The sequence below is a fragment of the Molossus molossus genome, unplaced genomic scaffold (assembly GCF_014108415.1).
Source record: "Molossus molossus isolate mMolMol1 unplaced genomic scaffold, mMolMol1.p scaffold_m16_p_18, whole genome shotgun sequence".
Classification (NCBI taxonomy): domain Eukaryota; kingdom Metazoa; phylum Chordata; class Mammalia; order Chiroptera; family Molossidae; genus Molossus; species Molossus molossus.
The window spans coordinates 54660366-54685023 of record NW_023425353.1 but is presented as its reverse complement, the minus strand read 5'-3'; the positions used below and the strand labels follow the sequence as shown (position 1 = coordinate 54685023).

General features: G+C 38.1%; 1 protein-coding gene and 1 non-coding gene across 2 annotated transcripts in view; one reads left to right on the top strand and one right to left on the bottom strand.

The window, feature by feature from the left end:
• Window positions 1-24658, bottom strand: part of ARPP21 (cAMP regulated phosphoprotein 21) — a 605449-nt gene that overhangs the window by 395807 nt on the left and 184984 nt on the right. The gene's annotated exons all lie outside the window — the stretch shown is intronic.
• On the top strand, window positions 5986-6089 carry LOC118633701. The gene has a single exon (XR_004960244.1). It is a non-coding gene; the product is annotated as a U6 spliceosomal RNA (small nuclear RNA).

Below are 24658 nucleotides of genomic sequence, written 5' to 3'. Positions count from 1 at the left end.
CTAATCTGATTAATTCTGCCCGCATGTATGTGGCAAGATGCCTCCTTTACAAAATTATCTCCTATGAAACATATAGGCCACTTGGAGAATATATGTCCTCCGCATTAGTTATGGAAGAAATAACAATATCACATCTGAGCCTTTAAAACTGATGGTTTCTGTATTGATCTCTTTGAGACTTGAGCCACCATGTAAAAAGCCCCCATTATCCTGTTGGGGAGATAATATAAAGAATCCCTATAACTTCATTGATAAAGAGAGGTTCCCCCTGAGATCAGCCCAGAGAATAACAGCCATATGAATGAAGTTATCTTGGACCCTCCAGACAAACCCAACCCCCAGTTAAACAGCACTGAGTAACTCAAGTTGATAACACGTGGAGCAGAACTGCTCGTCCCAGCCCTGTGGCAATTCCTAACCCACAGAATTATGTAGCCTGATAAAAGTGTTATTTGAAATTTGTTGTTTTAAACTCAGTAAATAAATGGAACATTTGTTAAGCAGAACTTGCCAACTTTGCCAATAGTTGGAAAATATAATTACTTTTGGAAATTTAACTTCCCTCAGCAACTCCATTGTTCAGGAGTGAACTAGAAATTGGACATTTACACAAAACCAACTCCTGAGATAAGCAGATTTCAAATCAAACAGCAGAAGATGCTAGCTTGAATGGGATGATGATTAATCACATGTGTTCGGTTTTCCAAGCCAACGGTTGTCACTGGGGAAATAACCTGGCAGAGTCAGAACCCACATTATGAAATCCATCCCTAGGAGGTGTAGACAGGGTTAGGTAATGTATGTGTTGGCAAAAGCAAAGCAACACGAAAGCTCCTCCTTGTGTAACCACAGTCCTAATCATGTTACCAATTAGAGATCTGACTCATGGAATTTCATTCGAGAAATCATTAATCTTTAAATTACAATGCTCTGTATAATAATCCGAGTTGCTAGTTCTCAATTATCAGAATTGGAGTAAGATGGAAGAATACCTGTAAAATTAATAGGTCAGAAAACATTGCATCTCTCATTAAGCTATTGTTGCTCAACACAAAATCCACCCATTCCTCCAGAGTTATTTCTAAGGCTGGTGCTGGGAACCTACAATTTCATTTCTCACTAAAAGCTGGCTTCCTGCGACTTGGACCAGTAAGGGCACCAGGCAGAAGAAGCAGAGACTAGCTACTTCTTAGTTGGCTAATGGTTCCTCTAAGCAGCACCTCAGCAAAAGCTCTTCAAGCTTACAGCAACTGTTAGCGTTCCAGTTTCCCACTTTTATCAGCCCTCTAAAATCTATCTTCCCAGAGATACCAGCACAGGTCAGAGCTCCCGGTTCTCCTTCTTCCTCTACCTCCCGCTTCTCTGCTATGTTTGTGTCCTGTGTATACATGCACATGCAGGTACAAACCAAATGATTGAAAGCCACTGAGATTCTGTACTGTCTATTTCAGCAGCCAGCATGACTCGTTGTTATTAATACCAGAACCGGAATGCCACTGCAAAAACATTTTTCAATATGCAGCACTGGCCCAGCGACTGAATGGAGGATGATAAGGAAACACCTACAACACTCTGAAAAGCTTCTTATCCATGTCATTCAAATGCAAAATATTGGATAAACCTTTTATCTTCAATAATTTGTAAGTCTGAACAAATGATTACTGAGTTGGGGAAAAGAGGTTGGAAAAGATCATTTTAATCTGTGTTGGTTGTCACTGAATCTATTTAGCAACTAAGAAAGGAGACAAACGGTGTAGAAGCAGAACTATAAGGATAAAGAGAGACCACCTATGTAGGGCCTGTGATATTGGACAAATTGACAGATTCTAGATCTTAAATATCAGGAGATGGAATTTAAAAAATATTTTTCTTGACAAAGACGTGATGACAATTCTTAGTTCAACAATGTGATTAGATTTGGAATGTTTCCTGTGTAGGCCTTATTCACTCAAGGTCGTTGTTTAAGTTGAGATATTGAGGGAACTGGGAGGCAAGGAAATAATGACAGAGAACAGTTTCAAAAGGAACTTTTTATGTGGTTACCCATATATAAAACTGACTAAAAGTAAATAAATCATAAAAATAATATGGTTGTAAGTTGCCAAAGAATACTAGCCTCATTTCAAAATTCTGTCAATTTCTTGGTAAGTATGAAAAAAGGCTCCAGTAGGAGGTGGGTTACAAAATGAACTCGGGTCCCAAAGACGACATATAGGCCAAAAGCCATTTATGATACACATTTCTGAAAATCATAAATATGGAAGAATCTCTGGGAGGTTTGCTGCCTTTTCTCCATAATGTGGCTTTTGATCCTTAAAAAAGAGACTCTCTAAATGGCAACTAGTTTAAGCCGATTATGTTGTTTAAATCCAATATATACTTACTGAATTGTTTGTCCAGTTGTTCTATTAATGACTAAGAGAGAAAAATGAAAATCAGTAAGTTTAATTGTGGAGTTTTCTATTTCTCCCTTTGAACTGATAGCTTTTTGCTAAATGTCTGCATATGTTTATGTTTAATATTGGTTTATCTTCCTAGGGAACTGCATTCTTATCCCTGTAGAATGCCCCACTTTATTTTGAATAATATTGTCCTACAGTCTACTCTGTCTACTATGGTTTCTTATTGTTATAGTGTGCATGTTATATCTTTATTTTTTTTGTTTTCATCTATCATATAGACAGCATAGGGTTTATTCTTGATTTTTTTTTTTAATGCAGTCTGAAATTCTCTGCCTTTGAAGGGGAAGGTTTAGTCCATTTATACTTAATGAGATTACAAAAACTTTTAAAATTATTGTCTCCCATCTTAGTATTGACATGCTGGTGCCATGTGTTCTTCACTCTCTCTTCCATCATTTTTATCTATCTTTTGGTTATTTTTTTATTTTATTTTTATTTTTTTATCCTCACCCGAGGATATTTTTCCATTTTTGTACAGATAGAGTGGGAGGGAGAGAGAGAGGAAGGGAGAGAGAGAGAAACATCGACGTGAAGGGACACATCGAGTGGTTGCCACACGCACGACCCAACCAGGGCCGGGGACAAACTGCAACCGAGGTACATGCCCTTAGCGGGAACCGAACCCGGGTCTCTCCGGACCACAGGCCGACGCTCTAACCGCTGAGCCAAACCGGCCAGGGCTTTTGGTTATTTTTTTAATGACGAGCTAGACTTACTTTTTTTTTTTATCCTCACCCGAGGACATTTTTTTTTTTCATATTTTGTTCAGATAGAGTGGGAGGGATTGAGAGGAAGAGAGAGAGAGAGAGAAACATCGACATGAAAGGGACACATCGAGTGGTTGCCACCCGCACGACCCAACCAGGGCCGGGGACAAATTGCAACCGAGGTACGTGCCCTTAGCAGGAACCAAACCCAGGTCTCTCTGGACCACAGACTGACGCTCTAACTGCTGAGCCAAACTGGCCAAGGTGAGCTAGACTTACTTTTGAAAAAATTTTCTGGTAAGATAAGAGTTAACCTTTCGCTCCATCTTGTCATGACTATTCTCTTGTTCAACACATTTCTTCCAGTTTTATGTCAAAAGCATCAATGTATCTCTCCTGACAGATGTATCAATGAGGATACAGCTGAGGGGAGAGCCTGCTGATACACTATCAGTCATCCTCCTCCACACTTGTTTTTGCTCTTGTGTTCACCATCCTTTATCTACATTTGTAAAACTAGGTATTAACACCATACGTCGTCAAAGTGAGTAGTTCATTTTATCCAATATAATATCATGGACTATATTGGCAAATGCCATGTTTAGTCACGTGCAGCAATATGACCCCAGTCTGGTACTTTTGTTAAAGAAAACAATGTACTTGCCCAGGCATAGTTTAGATTTCCTGAGGTTTTCTTCTCTTCTTGTCCCACACATCTGCTAAGAGCCTTTTAACCTTTTCCCATGCCCAGAAATTATTTCTGAGCTTCAGCCATACTTCCAAAGGCCTCCTAGACAATCCCACTTGGATGGATGTAGGTACCACTAACAACATATACAAAAAAATAAATAAAAAAAATCACACATCTTTCCTTCAAACCCCGCCTCAGATCCCTTATTTTAATTAATGAATTAATCCTTCACCTAATTTCCCCAGATAACAATGTTATAGTTACAGGGTTCCTATTTTTTCTCCTGTCTGTACAAGCAGTTGATCTTTAAGCCATATTCATGCTACTCTTCTGGAGAATCTCTCTTGTGTCCTACTTACCATTCGCACAACCTCTACTCCCACCAAATCTCCTCACTCGCATCTTAACATGCATTTCCTCTCCTCTTTCCAGCCTCCAGCTCATCAGCATCGCCTGGTACAGCACAGAAACACACATTCTCAGGCACTGCCCCCAATGTGCTGGATCAGAAACTCTGCGGGCACAGTCTAGCAGTGACTGGTGATTCTGACGCACACTCAAGTGTGAGAACCACTGCCATTTATGAAAGATGATTTCAAGCATTTTCTTCTGCTCACACATGGTATTAATGCCAATATTCCTCTTCCCACTGAAGCCTCCGGGTGAACAAGAGTCATGACACTGAATAGAAAATCAGAAATCTTCTCTTAATCGTTCTCTTAATCATTGCCTATATACTGGAAGAAAATCCAGTTTTATCTTTGGCACTTTATTATTACTAGCAAACTTTTGGCAAACACCAGCCTCTGAATGAACGTCCAAGTGTGCCCTGACCACAAAGCTAATGACAAAGGATCTGCTCTAATAGTAAGTACACTGCAGCCCACAGGCCAAACCCAGCTCAACTCGTTTCTGTAAATAAAGTATTATTGCAACACAGTCGTGCTTATTTGTATTTGTATTGCCTTTGGTTGCTCGTTCATTACAGTGGAAGTGTTGAGCAGTTGCAGCGGAGATCATCTGGCCAGCAAAGCCCAAAGAATTTACTATCTGGCCTTTTACAGAAACAGTTGGCTGACCTTTGACTGACATTGTCACTGTGTATTCATTCGATATATATTTGTTCAATGTATGCTAGTAATCAGGCACTGTTTCAGGCACTGAAGATACAGAGGTCAATGAAAGAAACAGGCCTCAGCAGTTGTGGGACATAGAGTTGAATGGCTGGTGGTGGTGGCTGACAATAAACAAGCACACAAGTTAATAACATAATTTAAGAAAGTGATTTGTGCTGTGAAAAAAAATAAAATTGATGCCATGATAGAAAAAGGCTGTCAGGAGGCAGCACACTGGGTTAGGTGTCAGGAAGGCCTCTCCAAGGAAATGGGGTTAAGCTAAGACCTCAATGAAAATGATAAAATGATGAAAAGAATAAGAGGTGCAAAGATTTGGGGGGAAGAAATGACCTTGATTTGCTCTAAAAAAGTAAAGAAGGCCGGTGTGGTTGGAGCAAAGTAAGTGCTGGAAAGGTACGAGACTCCGGCTAAATGTTTGTGAGACTTATGATCAATGACAAATTGTATTCTTTCATTTTCACAGTGTCGCATAGACGGAAGTGATATTGATTAAAGGTTGCCTACTATTCTTTTGTGTTAATGATTTATGTTGGTTGCAGTGCAAGCATAAATGATTTTTATATCAATGGTGAGAAAATTAAGAACTTCTGATTAAAATGAAAAAAAAAAAAAAGAGCAAGATTTATGTCCCTTCTAGATGCAAGGCTGAAATATTGCTCCTTACTCATCTCTACCTTGATCAGGTTGTTTAAGGTGGCAGAGTTAAGCCAGACTTTAAAATGTTCCTCTCCCCCAAATCTAGGGACATGAACAAATACAAAACAAACAAAACAGAAAAAACACAAAGACTACCACTGATCAAGCAATGTAAAGAGCTGATGACCTGAAGAGCAGCAAGAAATAAGTTTGAAAAATAAATATAAATCCCTTTCTATATTTTTAAAGGAGAAAAACACTGGGTGTAGGTACATAGTCAGGGGATGGCTAGTTGAGAAGAAGAACATCTATTAATAAAATACTGAAAATTCTCATTAATAACACCTGTATGTGCCTGTTTGGCAGGACATATACTAAAATTGGAAAGATACATAGAAGATAAACATGGCTCCTGGGTAAGGATGATATATAAATTCATGAAGTATTCCATGTTCTTAAAAATGGGCAAAGGATTTGAATAGATATTTCTCCAAAAATAATATGCAAATGGCCAACAAACATATGAAAAGATGTTCAACACCATTAATCATTAGGGAAATGCAAATAGAAATTACAATGAAATAGCACCTCACACCTATTAGGCTAGTCACCTAAAAAAAATTATTTTGAGAGCCAGGAAATAACAAGCATTGGTGAGGATGCAAAGAAACTGCAACTCTTGTGTATTGTTGGTGAGAATAAAAAGTGGTACAACTGCTATGGGGAAAAGTATGGAGTTCCTCAAATGATGAAAAATAGAGCTACCATATGATACATCAATCCCACTCCTACATCCCAAAGAATTGAAAGCCCTGTTCAGAGTAGCACTATTCACAATAGCCAAGAGATTGCCACAACCCAAGTGTTCATCATGGATGAATGAACAAACTTTAGTATATACATACAATAGAATATTATTCAGCCTTTAAAAAGGAAGAAAATTCTGTTCCATGCTCCAATATAAATTAATCTTGAGGACACTATACTAGGTGAAGCAATCCAGTCACAGAAAGACAAATAAGGTACTGAGAGTAGTCAGATTCACAAAGTAGAATGGTAGTTGCCAGGGGCTCTGGGGAGGAAAATATGGGGAGTTTTGTTGTTTTTTTTTAATCTATTTTTCAATTACAGTTGACATACTATATTAGAGTCAGGTGTACAACACAGTATTTAGACATTTATATACCTTAGGAAGTGATCACCCCAATAAGTCTAGTACCTATCTGATCCCACACATAGTTATTCGAATATTAATGACTATATTATCTATGCTGTACAGTACTTTGTTTAATAGGTATAGAGTGCTGGTCTTATTTATTTATTTATTTTTAATTATTTTTATTGATTCTTTTAGAGAGAGAGGAAGGGGGGAGAGAGAGAGAGCGCGCGCGAGAGAGAGAAAGAGAGAGAGAGAGAGAGAAACATCGATGAGATAGAGAAGTATCAACATCTATCGGCTGCCTCCTGCATACCCCATACCAGGGATCAAGTCTGCAATCCCGGCATGTGCCCTGACTGGGAATTGAACCAAAGACCTCTTGGTGCATGGGTCAACACTCAGCCATTGAACCACACCAGCTAGGTGAGGGTTGGTTTTAAAGAAAAAAAATATGGGAATGGATGGTTTGGGTACTTAGCATAGTCCAATTAAAGAAAAAAGAAAGTAGAATAACCAGTGCCGGGGGCTCTTGGGAGGGGAGAATAGTGTGTTATTGTTTAATAGGTAGAGAGTGTTAGTTTTAAAGAAAGAAAAGTAATGTGAATATACTTAACACTGCTGAACTGTAAACTTAAAAATGATTAAGATGGTGAATTTTGTTATGCCCCCCCATTTTTTTTTAAACCACAATAAAGGCAATAGCCCAACCAGTGTGGCTCAATGGTTTAGTGTCGATCCATGCACCAAGAGATCACTGGTGTCATTTCTGATCAGGGCACATGCCCAGGTTGTGGGCCAAATACCCAGTGGGGGTCATGCAGGAGGCAGGCAATCGATGTTCTCTCTCATCGATGTTTCTATCTCTCTCTCCCCCTTTCCCTTCTTCTTTTTCTAAAATCAACAAAGAAAAAAAAATTAAACAAAAAACAATAAAAGTATCAACAACTTGTAGAGAGGAAGGGGACATGATGTTAACAGATCAGAATGGAGCTTGGGACATTGCAGATTGAGTAGAAGATTTGGGTATTGTTGACATGTTAAGACCACATGAAAATGTCATGCAGATTTAAAGGATTTATTGCTCCTCAGATGGATGAAGAAATGAGGAACACAGAAAATCTTGCCCTTTGCAAACTGCTCAGATGGAAAAAGACTAATTAAAAGAATGTTTTCCCTGACTTTTAAGAAAGGGCAAATTGCTAACTACTCCTACACAGATTCTTACCTTCTCCGTCTCCAAGTGTGCTGAGAGCCAACAGTCTGCAATTAGCAAATGGTGGCCACACAGCAGTTTATGACTTGAGTTGGTTTTATGGTTTAAAGGTAAATTCACATATATTCTTAGTAAATACTAGGTTATTAGTCCCACTTTAAAGATAAACAAACTAAGAGTCAAGAAGACTGAAGACATACAAGTGGTAGGAATCACCTGGACGAGCTGACTACCGACCTATTCCTGTCAGGGTCTTTAACTTGATTCTTTGGTACTCCAACATTATGATTCGTTTCTATAACTTTTATTAGAATAAATCTTCTTCATGAATCTACATGGGGAGTAGCATATGGGCAAGCACTGTAAACAGTGAAACACTATCCAAATGTCAGCTATAATTTTCATCTAAGGCCTCATAAATCTAGGAGGAAGGACCATAGCCAAGAGTCAGAGAACACAATGAACACTTTTCAAAAAATAATAAAAAACAGGGGTTTTTAATGCATTGTCCATTGAAATAAAACATTTAGAAATTAAACTATGAGGATATTCCTTCACTAATTTATTTTGAGAATTGTAGGGGGATAAGAGAACTTTTCTTACCCAGAATATTCAGTGTTCTAGGTCTTAAATTCTTATCAAGAAAATGTTTCTTTTTTAAAATATACATAAGAAATTATAATTTAGGAACATAGAATTCTATAGTTGACACTGTACATATTTTATTTGTCTATGGCAATTGAATAATGAAAACCTTAATTCCAAGATATTCATTATTACTTAACCTGGAAGATCAGGGTCCTTATCTGGATTGTATCATTTCTGAAGTGTTTATCACTTTATTTTTATATCTACTAAAGTGTGGAACCATTTGTTCTTGTCTTCGTTTGGGTTCTCTGCAAACAGTGCCTGAGACATAGATTTGGTTGCAGTGAAAGTATTGGGAGGGGACAGAAGAACGCAGAGTGAAGAATGCAGTGTTATAAGTAGGGTGTCCTCTGTGTCCCCACCTGTTGCTGGTGGAAGTGGAATTCTTGGGGTGCTGTGGGAACAAGAATTTTCTGAGACCCCCACAAGTGGATGAGGGATCATGGAAAGCTTTATTGATGACGTAACATTAAGGGAGTTCCCCACCAAGGTCCCCTCTCCCTCTGTGTAGCCAGGGGAAAAATCCCATTTTGTCTTCAACAGGGCTAATACCAAAGTCACTGCCAAGAGTTTCTGCTCCATATTAAAGTCCAGTCCAGTCCAGCATCTACCTAGGTTAGCTTGGGTTCCCAGTTGCAGTCCATTGCATGTGAGGTCTGCACGGCCATGGGCCATGTGGTTTCTAGGGCCACTATGCATAACTCTGAGGACCTAGAATGATTTTATGGTTCATTGAGTAAGTGAATGCAAGCAAGCAGGAGTGAAGCAAGAGGAACAAGAGAAGAAAGTTTCTTTGTTTGGGGATTTTAAGTAGGAGCTTAACCAATGAATCCTTCAGCACTTTTCACACTTGGGCAGTGGCTCCACCCTCCTAGCCAATCCATGGTTCTCCAGACTAGACTGACAGCTAAACACCTTCCCTACATCCCCTCAATTTCACTAGGCATGTATCCATCTCCCCCTTTGTTGGACCCCTTCTCCAAGTGATTTACAGGAAAGGGACTGCTGGTTCCCTGTGGAACGTGAAGTTGCAGCTTCCCGGAGAAGCTGTTTAGATGACCACTCATAAAGTCTTGCCTCCCCTTTGCTACTTTTCCTATTATTAATATTTACTAGCTAGTTATGACAGTCATGGTAGGATAATGAAACAGGAAGGGAAGAAAGCAATGAAAGGTGCATCCATGAGCTAGTTTCCATGATGGACAATTAAAGCTTTGTCACTGAGGATTGCCCAAGAAATCACATAGAATGCATCTCAGAGTGCTCCCTCCAAGGCCAGGAAAGCTGAGGTATTCATCCATTGACTCCTTTCCCCCCCTGGTTGAGGATTGCTCCCAAACTGCAACTGTATGCAAGCTGAGTGGCTTTCTAAGGCTTCAGGGATCATCTGAAAGGTAGGAAGGCAGAGAATCACCATTGCATGTACTTGTGGGGAGGTTCTGGCAGACTGCACTGAATGAAAATGGGAAGGTCCACTGAATATGGTACAGGCACAAAACACGTCTCCTGTCTTACTGGTTGCTATGAGAACTAAGTAAATTGATATGGATGTACTTAAAATGGTGCTTGGCACATTATAAAAACCATGAATGGCAGCTGGGGTTTTCACTAGACTAAGAGATTTGTTTATAGACACTATTAATTGGTTGAAATTTTGCTCTGGCCCCCTGATGCTTAGTCTTTTCTTCCCTATGGCTTCTCTCCTGTACTCTATTGCTAAGTACATCTCTCCATGCTTTGCATAGATATGTCTCTGTGTGAACTGGATCACTTTTCCTTTCCCATTAGCATTTTATAAAATGTGTTATCTCAGCGATGGTGTCTTATTTAAATGGCAACGCATTTGAAACACAAGATCAAGTGCTTCATTCAACTTTGCATAACTCTGAGGACTTAGAATGATTTTATGTATAAGAGGCTTCATAAATATTACGCGTTTCAACATGGTTAGAAAGAGCTTGTCTTTCAGTTGCCCTCACCTCTGAGTTTTGCCAGTGTTTAAAACACCTGGCCTTAATTCATCAATGAAAATTAAAATTCATAGCTCCCATTAGCATTGCAGACAATTTCTGACCTATTTCCCCTGGATATTAATGGAAGCTCAGATCTTTTAATGAGCTTAATACGGGAAGAATTTTGGTATTCACATAAACTACAGCCCCTCCCTTTGCCTAGTGCTAGAGAGAAGGAATCACCAATACAAACTGGCCAGATAACTTCAAAAATACTTGATTGTAAGAAAAGCCATTATCTACTACATAAACAATACATGCACAGTCATTTTGGTGCATTTCAATGCCAAATTTAATTTCTTCGATACAACCTTCTTTTGGTCTCCTTCTACCTCACTGATAGATCCACCTAATTCACTTTTCTGTTTTCTCCGTATTTCACTGGATTTTAAATTATTGGACAACATCAGGGCTCAATCTTTGGAAAGATTCTCTTGTTCTTCAATCTACACGTACCTTCAGCCCAGTCTTCTCTTCTGAACGTCAGGACCACAGAATTAAATATGTTCTCAACATCTTCACTTTGATGGTGTGATAGATCATAAAAAAGAAAAATAATCAAACTACCACTTCTTTCCTGAGTTTGCATACCCCTTTGCAATGTGACATTGGTGGTCCCATTGAGAGGCTGAACCTCAAAAGCAGTGCACTGTGACAGAAGCCAGCCACAAAGGGTTACTTATTATAGGACTCCAATGGTTGTAATGCACAAAATATCACTGAATTGCTCACAATAAAATGTCTAAAATGATGTAAATTTCACCTCTGTGAAAAATAAATTGTTTCAATGGGTTCTCATGTCACTCAGAGCAACAATCCAATTCCTCACAAACGCATGGGGGTCCAGCCTCCACTGGCCAGTCTTCCTCTTGCCCCTTCCTCTCCTGCCACCTACGTTTCTGTGTCATTTGTCGAACGTCCTTTGTAGTCTCTTGTCTTAAGATTTATGCAGTTCTTGATTTCTTCTGTCTGGATTGCTTTCCCCCTAGATATTAACAAGGCTCACTCTCCACTAACTTTCAGCTATTTGGATAGTGTAAAAGACTTTTTCTTTAATTTTGTTTTTTTCTGGTCTGTTGACTTTGTATAGAAGGAACGGCAGTAATATGCATAATGTCAAAATGTTGGTAACATCTAGTTCCATCTAAATAAGTTTCCCTGATTCTAAGTAGGTACAATAAGGATCTAAACTGCCAAAACCTCTCAAGAAAAAAAATGTATGAGCTCTCCAAAGACAAACATCCACAAATTGAAGGAAAGGTCACAAAGGAAGGCTGATTTCCGCATCTATGCTAATAATGTCCTAGGTGCTTGGGAGGTGTGTTGTTATGGTGATGGGAGGGAGAACTGTGAAATACTGCATGGAGTGGTTTAGTTTTGTCGTACCCATTCCACTATTTTGAGGAAGGCTATACACCTTCTAGATCCCGATTACATTATACTGTCAGGCATCATTGAAATTTTCTTGATCCACTATATGTTACTCTAGACACAAAAGAACTACTGAAAATAAGTTTGGTCCCCCTGACAGGTAACATGAAATACTTCTCATGAAATAATCCAATGACAGGTAAAGATTTAATATCTGCTTCCCAGTCAATAGTAAGAGCAGTCTAATGGGAATATAACTTGGAAATTGGTTCTAGCTGGAATAGAGAATACCATCTAATTTATAAGCAATATTGATCCAAACCTACTTTAGACTATAGATCTCAATACCCATATTAATAATTTTACATGTCTCCTTTCTCTCCATTTTCCCTTTGTCCCTGTACTAATAAAGACACTATGTAAATCCCCAAGGATATTTTCATGGCTTTTAATTTTTTTTAATAGTAAATTGCTTCTTCCACACCTTGGTAAGTATAGCAAGCACCATCAGGAAGTCACTTGTGGACAGATAGTGGACCAACTCTAAGCTCAAGGAGTGTATCAGTGCCCACAAAGGTTTAAAAGGAGCGGAGTCTGGAAGCATCAGGCACCCTCTTTCCTTCTAGAAACCTTCTTCCACTTTCAGGGCAATGACCTTTATTTGAGTAGATATCCAGAAACTCAGCTCTAATTTAAAATATGTATTCTTCTTTGCATGTGTCTAGTGTCCTTTTGTTTTATTTTATTTTTTTAAAGTATCAGCTAAAGTAAAAAAATCTCAACTTTTGAAGCAGTCCCCAGTGTATGTTAGAGTCTATAGAACATCCTGTATAGCAACAGAGCTTTGCTTGAATCCAGCTCGTAGCTGATCGGGATGTTAGCGGATCTGAATGTTGACCACTGTACTACCAGTGGGATCTCCACACACAGAGAACAGAAGCTAACTTCCCTGTTCATTTGCAACCACTTATTTTGTTTATGCATATGCATGTTCATTTTTCATGAAAAGTTTGACAAGTATTCTTTGCTTTAAAATTCCTTTGAAGGAACAGAGAAAAAAATATTCATCAAACTTTTAAACGTGTTCTATATGTACAATCGGCAGTTTTTAAAAATGGTTTAGCTCATTATTGGTTTCTAACATATATGAAAAACAATAAAAATTATTGGAGCAAAGAAGCAAAGATAATCTGTTACATAACTAGTAGGCATCCACTAAATGTTTGAATAAATTTTAAAAATGATGGTTCCTTTTGACCTAATAGCTAGGCATTTAGTAAATATTTGATGGATGGATGAATCAAGAATATACAGAGTATTACCTCCGTATGTTTCTCTCGATTAGATACTGAGTTCTCTTGGCTTCGTTTTTTTTATACACAGCGATTTTCTCTGTGGTGTGACTCATATGCAGAAACCAGCAACATATATCTATATATCCATCAATTCACTGATTTTATCCCTTCATCCATTCAATCACGTATTTGTTCAACTAATCTAGTCATCCAGCAATCACTGATTGGTGAAGCCAAGCACTGTTCCAGGCGGGAAATCAAGGAGCATGGAACGAGCAGCACAGCATGATGTGCTAACACGAGGGAAACTGCACCCTGGCTGTGACATCATGATTAAGAAACACAAGCCGCACTCTACAGAGTGAGTAGGAGTTAGCCACCGGAGTCAAGGTGCTGGAGGGGGAAGGGCATTTCAGACAGAAGAAAAGGAAAAACGCAGATTTTGACACATCGCGGAATTGGCGGGAATTCACTACAGCTACAGTGTAAAACCCAGTACTACGAGGGTTCAGTGTTTAAACTGGGCCTCTTTGGAAGCCAACCAGAGGTTTCACAAACCTTTTTATGGGGAGTGGGCATATATATTCATACTACATTTCATTTATACTTCGATTACAGCAGATTTTTAATAGGTCATTCTTCCCTTGCTCCCCAAAATAAACCTTCTTAAACATGGACTTCGTATGGAAGTCATGGGTTCCTGGAAAAGAAGAGCATTGATAACTAGCAATTGGTATTCAAGTTTATTTGCTGTTATTGCTCTTACAGGATATCTCATTTATGGATCCCTAGATCCTCTCTGCCTGCATCAGACTTCCTAAACAGGTTGTTCCCCATAGGCCTTCTTGATCTCACCTGGGCTGAATGGAACCAGCTTAAAACTCTAGACTCTCTCCTGTGCAGTTTGCAAACCTGACCCATTTCAAAAATACCCAGGCTCCCACTAAAATAGGTGAGATGCGCTTCTTGAAAACATAGACCAGGTAATAGCTAGGTTTCTGTTCATGAAAAACACTCAGAGAAGGAGTTAAGAACCTATGACATTTTCTAATTAAGAAGCAGAGCCTCAAGGGCATGGGAAGGTATTTGAGAGCTGAAGAAGGAATCAAAGGCTGAATGGGGCGGAGCATCTAGAGTGGTTTGGGTTGATGGTGCTGTGGAGTATGGAAGACCTGGGAGTTTATTCTTGAACCAGTGTATGATGGACAGAGGGATAGACCTCATGGTGGATTAGACCCAACTGTCCCTTGAGATAAACCAGTTTTGGGTCTGGGACTTACATTTCCCAGACTATGAGAGCTGACTCTCAGAGAACAGAGAGGCTGTTCTTCCCTAGATGACAAGATGGTAACTGCACATTGAAAAGAAGTCTTGCAAAAATGGTGACGTCTTGAACTTTCCTATGGTTGTATGGGGGCTTGCCCATAACCAGGCATGCAATGTAGACCCTCAGCATGGTTTTAAAATAGCCCCAGATACCCTCCCCTTCAGCTTAGCACAACCCAGTGCTTTGCTCACAAACTCTGTGCTCCATTCAGTTAAAGCCACTGCTTCTATCCACAGCACCAACCTTTTCCCCGTCCGACACTACAGCACGGGTAGGGTTCATCATTCTGAATCTTTTTTCATAGACCACTTTCAATCTCACCTTCGATCAGAAACAGTGTCCAATGTACTCTGCGCACTGGAGTGTTTTATATAACATATTACTTGTGGTTGCACTGTCATCTGTATACATTTGTTTCCAATAACCAGTGTTTTTAAACTTCATTTTTCTCTGTTTTAACTGCCAAGCTCACTTATGCAACAGACTCCCAAGGGAATATTCAATAATATAAGTCATTTCTTGTCTTAACGCAATAATTCAATTGCTTCCACATTTAGGAAAACATATTTGAATCATGAGAGTGAAAACTGCATTATTAAAAGGAAAACTTTGAACTTACTTTACTTTATATAACACATAAGTCATCAGTAAACTTGAGCATGTTCACAAATAATGGAAAACCCTTGTGAAATGCCTTATGGTGTAGTACATTCACCAGTGAGGGGACAAGGATGCTCAGGGTCAGTTGCTTTTGGGTTTTGTGTCTCAGGCTGGATGTGGTGCCTGATACACTGTCAGAGCCCAGCTCATGTTTGTAAAAATGATTCTCTGAATGAATGAACTGCTTAGTTAATTGACATTATATTCTCATTTGAAGCTACCCTGAGGAAGACCCAGGACTTCTAGGGGACCTAGTGACATCTAAGTTTCTATCAACAAATATTCTGATATCAGTCACAGACCCCCAAAACCTTCAGTTAAGAATCTGAACTCACAGGCTGCCAAGACGAGATGCCTGTGTGTGATAGTGTGTAGATGAACCAGCAGGCAAGAGGTACAAGGCAAAAACTCTCTTCTCTCTCCTGCGGAATTTCCTTCATGAAAAATGTAGCTGTTTAGCACAGAAACTGCAACTGTCCTGCCCTGGGAGGCACGGGCAGTGGCTGTGTTTACAGATCCGTTGAAATGCCTTGAGTCACGGGCAGGCCATCAAAGGCCACGGTGAGAACTGTGACCACTGGACTCATACAACACAGATTTTTTGGAAGACTGAAATGCCTTCATTACTAGCAGTCCTTTGGGGCTGTTCCCATTAAGATCCCTGACTCTGCCAAGAACCCTTTTCAGTTCCTTTTGGTTGAGGACAGTGCCAGAACGCCGAAACCAGAGATTTGGACAGAGAGTGAGGAACAGAATATTCTGCACTGTAAGTCAGGCTTGGTGTGGCGCAGTGGGCGGAGCCAGAGCAAGGGTTTGGGAGCCTGTTACCTGGGTTTATTGTCCAGCCACAACCTCCGTGCTTTGTGAGACTGGAAATGCCACATAAAGGTGTCGCCGTTCTCCTTATGTGCGATGTCTGGATAACAACGCCTGCCCTGGGCGGATGATGTGAGTGGTAGTAATAATGGTCAGCGTGTCAGACATGGCAAGTGTTTGATAGGGTAGAGCTGTCATTAACATTGAGGACGTGTTTTGTTTAAAGGTCAAAGGAGGAAAATATATAGTGCCTCCCTTTTGAGAAGTGGTAACCTTTCATCAACAGCAGAGACTTAAAACACTTGAACTGGGCAGTTGGAATACTCGCCCACCTCGTGAATGAAATGCGAGGCATCAATCCCCCCACGTCCCACTATTAGGTTAAGTCACTGTAGTCACATTTTAGTTTTCCTACACATGTGTGCAATGTATGCCTGCTGAATTAGTCCTCTGAAATGCTAAAACATCACTGTTTTGCCCAGCCAGTGTGTCTCAGTGGTTGAGCGTCAACCCATGCACCAAGAGGTTGCCAATTCGATTCCCAGACAGAGCACCTTCCCAGCTTGTGGGCCTGATCCCCACTGGGGGGCATGCAGAAGGCGGTCAATCAAGGTTCTCTCACATCGATGTTTCTATCTCTCTCTCCCTCTCCCTTCCTCTTTCTCTAAAATCAATAAAGAAAATAAAATTAAAGCAAAACATCACTGCGTGTTCTATCCCTTTGCTCCAATTCAACTTTTCTGATTTAATATTTTCCCATTAATCAGTAATATATTAGCACAAGACCAATCAAAAGTTTTTATCTTCTTTAATTTGAATAATTCCTCTAAATTTCCTGGAAAAAAACTTAGAGAGCCCAGAGCTAACTAAGGTTCTCATGGTCATCTGATATTTTGAGTACCTTCTCCTCACTCATCTTCAAGCCCCTTTGTATCCATTTCTACCTTTTCTTGCCCATGGCATAACTATACATCTACAGTTCTCAGAATGCAATGCTTTCTGTGCTGCCTACTGATTAAATAAGAAAAGACACCTACTAGTCTTTCCAGCATTGAGAGTCTTTTAGGACAGCTGAGATCAAAGGGAAAAGGCAGTGATCTCTTCCGTTGGTTCTGTGGTCTCATTGTTGAGCTTCTGTATCATTTGAATGGTAAGATGCTGCATAAGTTCATTAGCTAAGACCCCCGAGGTTTTGAGAACTCTTATCCCTTCCTTTTTTGTTTTTTAGTGTAAGACTCTATTTGGAGATTCATAGTCCTTCTTTGATCTTTTCCTCTTTGGTCGTTTTAAGTTTTCCCTGACTTCAAGAGAAGAACACAATTTTTAAATCTTTTAAACAATTAATCATTTTCCTAATCATAAATAATAAAAGCTCTAAACAAAACAGAACCAACAGTAACCCATACTGAACCCCATTAGTCACTTATAAAATTTGCCATATATTATCATCACTCATGGTGATCTTTAACCTATTTCAAAAATCATGATTAAATTACCTGTCTTTGAGTCACTCTGATTAATTTTTCATGCATAATTGGGTGACTCGCCAAATCAGAAATGATCCCAAGTCCAAATGTTTGAGTTTTCCTATTTTTCTTTCAATTTCTTTTGTGGGTTTGTAATGAAATAGCCATGAATTCTTATGGCCTGCTTTATCCTTATTGAAGGCACTCTGCCAGTTTTCCTTTTGTAACATTTTTCAGGGATATTAAATTCTATATTGCCCTGATGGCCCCCTTCCCCTGCAGATGATTCTAATGTCATTTAAAGAGTCTTGTTTCTCCATATTCCCCAGGCATATGCTAACCTTCTTTCATTTTCTCAAAATAAATATTCATGGATTGGTAAACATGCTGGCCAATCCCCTAAATAACTCCAGGTGATGGGGATCTTCCAGTGATTGCCAAGTAAGGCCTCCCCTTATTCTGTTGACTAGAACAATTTTTGCAATGTCTTCATTATTCCCTAATTGTCTATATCCCTTTGCTTGATTTCTCTTGTTAAAGGCAGATTTTAAAAATGAGTTCAATAACTCAGCCGTTTTAGAGTCATCATTAATTTCATGCCCTTCCTCATTCATTAGTGAACTTATTTTCTTGTGGTGTTCTTTTCCCTCTGGGTATTTTAAAAAAATTCTTCTCATTTATTTTAACCCTTTTATCATATTCCATCATGACAACATCTTGTATTCATATCAGTAAAAAATTTATTTAGTTGTCTAGGTTCCTCATGATACTGAAATAAATGCTCTTACATTTTTTGCTCTGAAAAGTTGCATTATTATTGACAGAATTTTTTAAATATTCTTATGGAGAGGAAACTTATAGGTAATTTCTTTATAAGTATGGTAAAAAATACTGTCTTCTATAGGAAGGCAGCATTAATATTTTTTAACTAATTTTTAAAAAAAAGACTATCTTAAAGTCTAAAAACAACTGATTGTGTTTTGTTTTTTTGATTTAAATTGTTTTCAGTTCCTTACACATTAAATTTCTGCAGATCAACAACCCTCCTACCTCCCATGATGGGTTTAGTCTTTAATTAGCAGTCCATACTTCTCCAGAATTCAATAAAAGTCATTATACATTTCTTATTCCCCTGTGACATGTGTAGTTTCCCAAACATTAAAATAGTTTTTGTAATAAATAAAAATATGAACATAAAAATAAAATAAAATATGCTCTTAAAATCTTACTGTTTGAATATAAATCAGGTGCTCAGCTCAACATATTTATCTATATTTCTGGCTTTCTGAGAACATATTCTAAGTTAAAGAGGCTTTATATTCACCATGGACATACCTGAGAGGTTATGCAGCTTCTGTTTAGTATTTTTATTCTTTTAAAACATCATTGTCTTCCATTTCCTTCTCCTTATTCAACTAAAATGGGTTGTTTCTATGTGAATACCAGCATGATAACGTGAAAAAGAAATGAAACTGAAATTAGCCTGATCCGGATTTGCATCCAAACTGTTTTTGTGTCTAGTTATAAGCTATAGAAGAGTTTATAGAACGTTTTGAGATTCAGTCTTGTCTGTGATATGAGGATGATTAGTATCCAGCTACAATTAAGTATATTATAAAGCTTAAGTAAAATAATCATGTAACATCAAAAATGTGTCAAGAAATATGACTCTTTTTTCTCTTGTTGCAGTTATTTTGTCCAGTGATTCTGTGTGCTCCACGTCCTTTGACCTATGGCATTTTTTTTTTTTTGAGAGTTGAATATTGAGAAAGAACAGTGAAGTAGGTAAAGCACATAGGAAATGTGAATTCCCTGTGTCACTGATGTATGTCACAGAGCGAGGCCTCTGAGACATCGAATTAAAGTTCTAAAAGATCTTAGAAAAAGTTTAGTCCAACTTTCTCATTTTTTAGAAGAGGAAAAGAAAAAAACCATCACGTTCACCCAGCCTATGATCTCTAATTTTTTGCTGAATTCCAGAAGGAATGATGAGGGAGCCAGAACAGGACAGGGGTCTCTGATAGCAAAAGCCTTAAATTGCTTTCAGATAAGGTTACTACAGACTCTTCAAGTCCTTATAAAAATCCATTCCGATGAGATGGTAAGACTTTCATGCGTAGTTGAATGAGTCACATACACTCTGTATTATCATCTAAAACAGCTTTTCCCATAGTTTGTTCCAGAAACTATATTTCTATAAGAAGTTACAACACACAGAGAGAGATTGCTTTGACAACAAAACTCTGGAAATGTTCAAGTAAATCAAACACATTGGTAACTAGCAGACTTTCTGAAAACTGTGAACATCTTAAAAGAACTGTGCCAACCTATGTGTGTGTATGTGAGTGTGTGCACGTGGTACAGTGCTAAGATGTACACAAACTTAATTCACCATAAACTGTCTGAGAAACCCCAAAATTGCCTTTATTCTGCTCAACTCTAGACATTGGTTTATCTTGTCAGTGGACCATTGCAGTAAAAGAAAAATCAATGAAACAGAATATTTGACATGAATACAAGTAAGAACAAATAGAAGCTTTGAACAAGTTTTTAAAACTTTTCTACTAGACATTTTGGTGTCATGAAGGAATTGTCCCTGTCGTCTTAAAATAATCTGACCACACTGAACTTTTAAAAATCCATCTACAAAAAATGTGAAGCTAAAGCTCTCACCTTTAATCTCTTGACATTTACGAAACAAGAGACCTGGCTGTAATGAGCCAGCATGATCGGCTTGTGTAATGTGGGGAGGCATCATTAATTTATGATAACAAGGAGTAGGTTGTCAGGCTTTCTCCGAACTGATAAGGTGAAGTCTAATTAGTCATATAGCTGTTTTATTTTCCTTGGTAATGAGCATGTGCCATGGGGGCGATTGCAAAAAGGTACATTTAAAAAAAAATCTTAAAATTTTAGCCATGTGAAAGACACTTGTTTCTTCCAGATACACGTTGGTTGTCACACCATAATGCATAATTGGAGTTTTTAATTCTGCTGCTTTTTTATTTTGAGAGGTCAAAAAAACGTCTCATAACCTAACTTATATTACCTGTACATGCCTCTTCCTTTTCAGTTATGGATACTCATCGATATAATATGAAATGCTGTACATTTCTGCTAAAACCCAGAAAATGCTGTGCATGAAACAGCGATGTTTTAAATACTTAATAATTGGACTCCTCATGACGTAGTAGGTGGGTAAGTAGGCGGTAGGTATTGCGAAGTTTCAAATTGCCTATATTCTCATAAGTGTCTAATATTCTGCCTCCACTAATAAAGGGATGTATTATTAAATTCCTCTTTGGCAGTTCTTTTCTTAGGATGAGTTTGATTCTTCCACCCCTTTTTGACAGGATCTCATTTCTATTCTTTTCAACAGTTCCACTGACCTATACACTTTCTCCTGAGCTGCCTGTTTCACTTGGTTGCTGATCTCCCAATCTCCATACATTAAAGATGCATTTATACTTTTTTTTTCCACAGTGCTCTGAACACAATTACAAAAGCTTTGAATTCAGAATCAAAAATGAACAGTTTGATCACATAAAAGCTAATTTCTAAAAACAACTACACACAGAGATTCAAAGTCAAAGGGAGGACAAACAGAACTCTTCAGGGGCAGCCAGAAAAAAAAATATTTTCTAAGCAGACCCATGGAAAAGTTGATTACATGCAACAATTCAAAACTCTGGACCCAAACTAGTATTGTTTTCCAAGCCCGTTGAAGTTCTATTAATCAGTCTGCTGAGTTTTTCATTATAGGTAACCAATGTGCCATTTCTATTTAATAACAGTCTCCTTCAATTTCCCTTTGCAATTAAAGTACATTTAATTGTGGAAAATTTTTAAAAGTAATGTAGGACAACATTTAGCAGCCAATTTTAACAAATAAAAGATATGTCTAGAGTCCAAAGCAAGTACAGAGTCCTCTTACTGTTCTTTATAAACCTTTCCAATGAAATCTGTGTGATAATCTTGTCTTTTGGGGTACAGATTTAACTAAAAATTCATTAAGGAGGATAACAGTATACTCTTTACTCCCTCAAGTACAATTCAATTACCCTGTAAGCACCAAACAGCAAACTTTTGTACCCTTATTGCAGAGAATTTAAACTCTCTGCCCGAAACTCTCTTCCCTACCTCTCCTTCCCCTGCGGACGCACACTACTCCTTCAACACTTACTTCTGCTATCACCTCTCATGGAAACCTCCCTCACTTTTGGTAAGGCTGGAGACACCACTTCTATTTCTCAATATGGTCCCTGGGCTGGCTGGCCATTACCAAGCCATCCCAAATAACATGAGCTTTATTTATGTGTCTGTCTCCCATTGAACACCGAGAGTCTCAAGGACACACACTGTAACTTCTATTCATTCCTCTTAACACCAATACAAACCCAATACAGAATTTTTCAGTGAGGGTCATGTCCCAAAACAACACCGTGAAAAAGATGACACTGGGAACCAGCTGCTCACAGAGCCAGTTCTGTTTAGTTGTGAACATTTTAAATATGCATATTAGTTAGTACATTTTGCAAAACTGAAATATATATCTAGACTCAAAAAGAAAAATAAAGAATCTTCTCAATGTTATTCATAAGCTCAAGCAGTACAAAAATGATGTAAAGCAATGTCTAAATTATAGCTTGATAAAGCAGGCTTCTCTCTCCCTGAACGTCTCTATTTATATGTGCAGGTGGAAAGGGACCACTTAAAGCTTGCCTGATCTAGATGCAATGTCTTTTCTTTTTGTCAACAATTGTATATCAAATATCCATGTTCTAGGATCAATGCTAAATATTGCACACATTCACCAGTGCATGCTAAAAGTTTTCAGTTTCATAGAAATAGTAGAATCTGGATCATTTTGATAACAATTCAGGATAAATGTTTGTAGAAAATACAAGGAAGATGCAAATAGGGGAGTATCAATATTATTAGAGTCAAAGGGGAGAATAAGAAATACTTTGTAGAAGAAATAATGGTTGAATTGAAACCTATATGGGAAAGGGAATTCTTAGTAGTGTGTCAGTTGCATAGACATATAGAAACCTTCTTATTTAATGAAGAAACTTGAGGGAGAACGCCTGGAAACGTCCTGTACTCTCACATGACAGCTGAGTAGAAATTTGAAAACAAGTTTTTTTCCCCCAATCTTTGTTTTTGCCATATATTTTGGTAAAAATATTGGTGCTAACTTTCATGTAAATATTAATATAGCATTGAATTATATGGTAGGCAGAATGTTTTAAATAGACCCCCAAAAGATATTCTCCTCTATTCCACAGAACTTGTGAATATAATGAGATACCATTCCTGTGAGTATATTGTAAAATGGAACAATTCCTTGAAAGACGGAAGCTGTCAAAACTCACTCACAAAGAAACAGAACACCTAAATAGCTATATATCTAGTACAGGAATTGAGTCAATAATTAATGACTTTCCAAGAGAAAAAGCACCAGGCCCACATGGGTGCCATGGTAAATTCTGTGAAACATTTGAGGAAAAATTATACCAATTCTCTATAATCTCTATTAGAGGAGAGTAGCAAAGAACGGCTTCCTAATGTGTTCTGTGATGCCAGCATCACCCTAATACCAAAACCAAAAAAATATATTACAAGAAAACTACAGACCAATATTTGTCATAAACATAGATGTAAAAATCCTCAACAAGATATTAGCAAATTGACTGCAAGAATGTATAAAAATATGGCCAAGTGTACTAGCTACGCATGGCTGGTTCAACATTTGAAAACCAATGGATACAATCCTTCACATCAACAAGCTAAAAAAAAAAAAAAATCACATAATCATATCAGTATATCAGTAGAGGCAGGAATCATATTTGACAAAACCCAGTACACATTTATGATAAAAACTCTCAGTGAACTAGAAATAGAGAACTTCCTCAACTTAATAAAGAGAATATACAAAAAACTTACATCTAAGATTATACTAGTAAGAAACTCCACATACTTTCCCATGAAGATCAAGTACAGGCAAGAATGTCCCTTCTTACCATTTCTTGTGAACATTATAGAAAAAATTCTGGCTAATGCAGTAAGAAAAGAACAGGAAATAAAAGGTATACAAATTGGGAAGGATGATAAAACTGTCTTTGTTCACAGATGACATGATTATCTATTTAGAGAATCCAAAAGAACTGACAAACAAACAAACACAAAATTCCTGGAACTAAACAGCGATTATAACACATTTTCAGGTTATAAGGTTAATATACAAACATCCTCACTGCCCTTTATACCAGAAATAAATAAGCAGAATTTGAAATTGAAAGCAAAAAACACATTACCATTTAAATTAGCACCCAAATATAAATACTTAAATGCAAATCTAACAAAATATATAAAAGATCTATATAAAAAAAAAAAAATGACAAAACTCTGATGAGTAAAATTAAAGAACTAAGTAAATGGAGAAATATTCTGAGTTCATGGATAGAAAAATTTAGCATTGTTGCCAATATGTAAGTTCTTCCCAAATTGATCTATACAGATTTAATGCAATCCCATTAAAAACTCCAGTGACTTATTTCTTTTTTTTTTTTTTTTCCTCACCCGAGACATTTTCGCATTTTTTGTTCAGGTAGAGTGGGAGGAAGAGAGAGGAACAGAGAGAGAGAGAGAGAAACATCGATGTGAAAGGAACACATCGAGTGGCTGCCACCCACACAACCGAACAGGGCCGGGGACAAACTGCAACCGAGGTACGCGCCCTTAGCGGGAACCGAACCCGGGTCTCTCAAGACCGCAGGCCGACGCTCTAACCACTGAACTAAACCGGCCAGGGCTCCAGTGACTTATTTTGTGGCAATCAACAAATTGATTCTAAAGTATATATATGGAGAGGCAAAAATCCTAGAATAGCCAACATACTATTGAAGGAGAAGAACAAAGTTGGAGACTGATGCTACCAGACTTCAAGACTAACTCTAAAGCTACAGTGATCAAGACAGTGCAGTATTGGCAACAGACAGCAAATAGATCACTGGAACAGAATGGAGAGCCCAGAAATAGACCACCATAAAGGTAGTC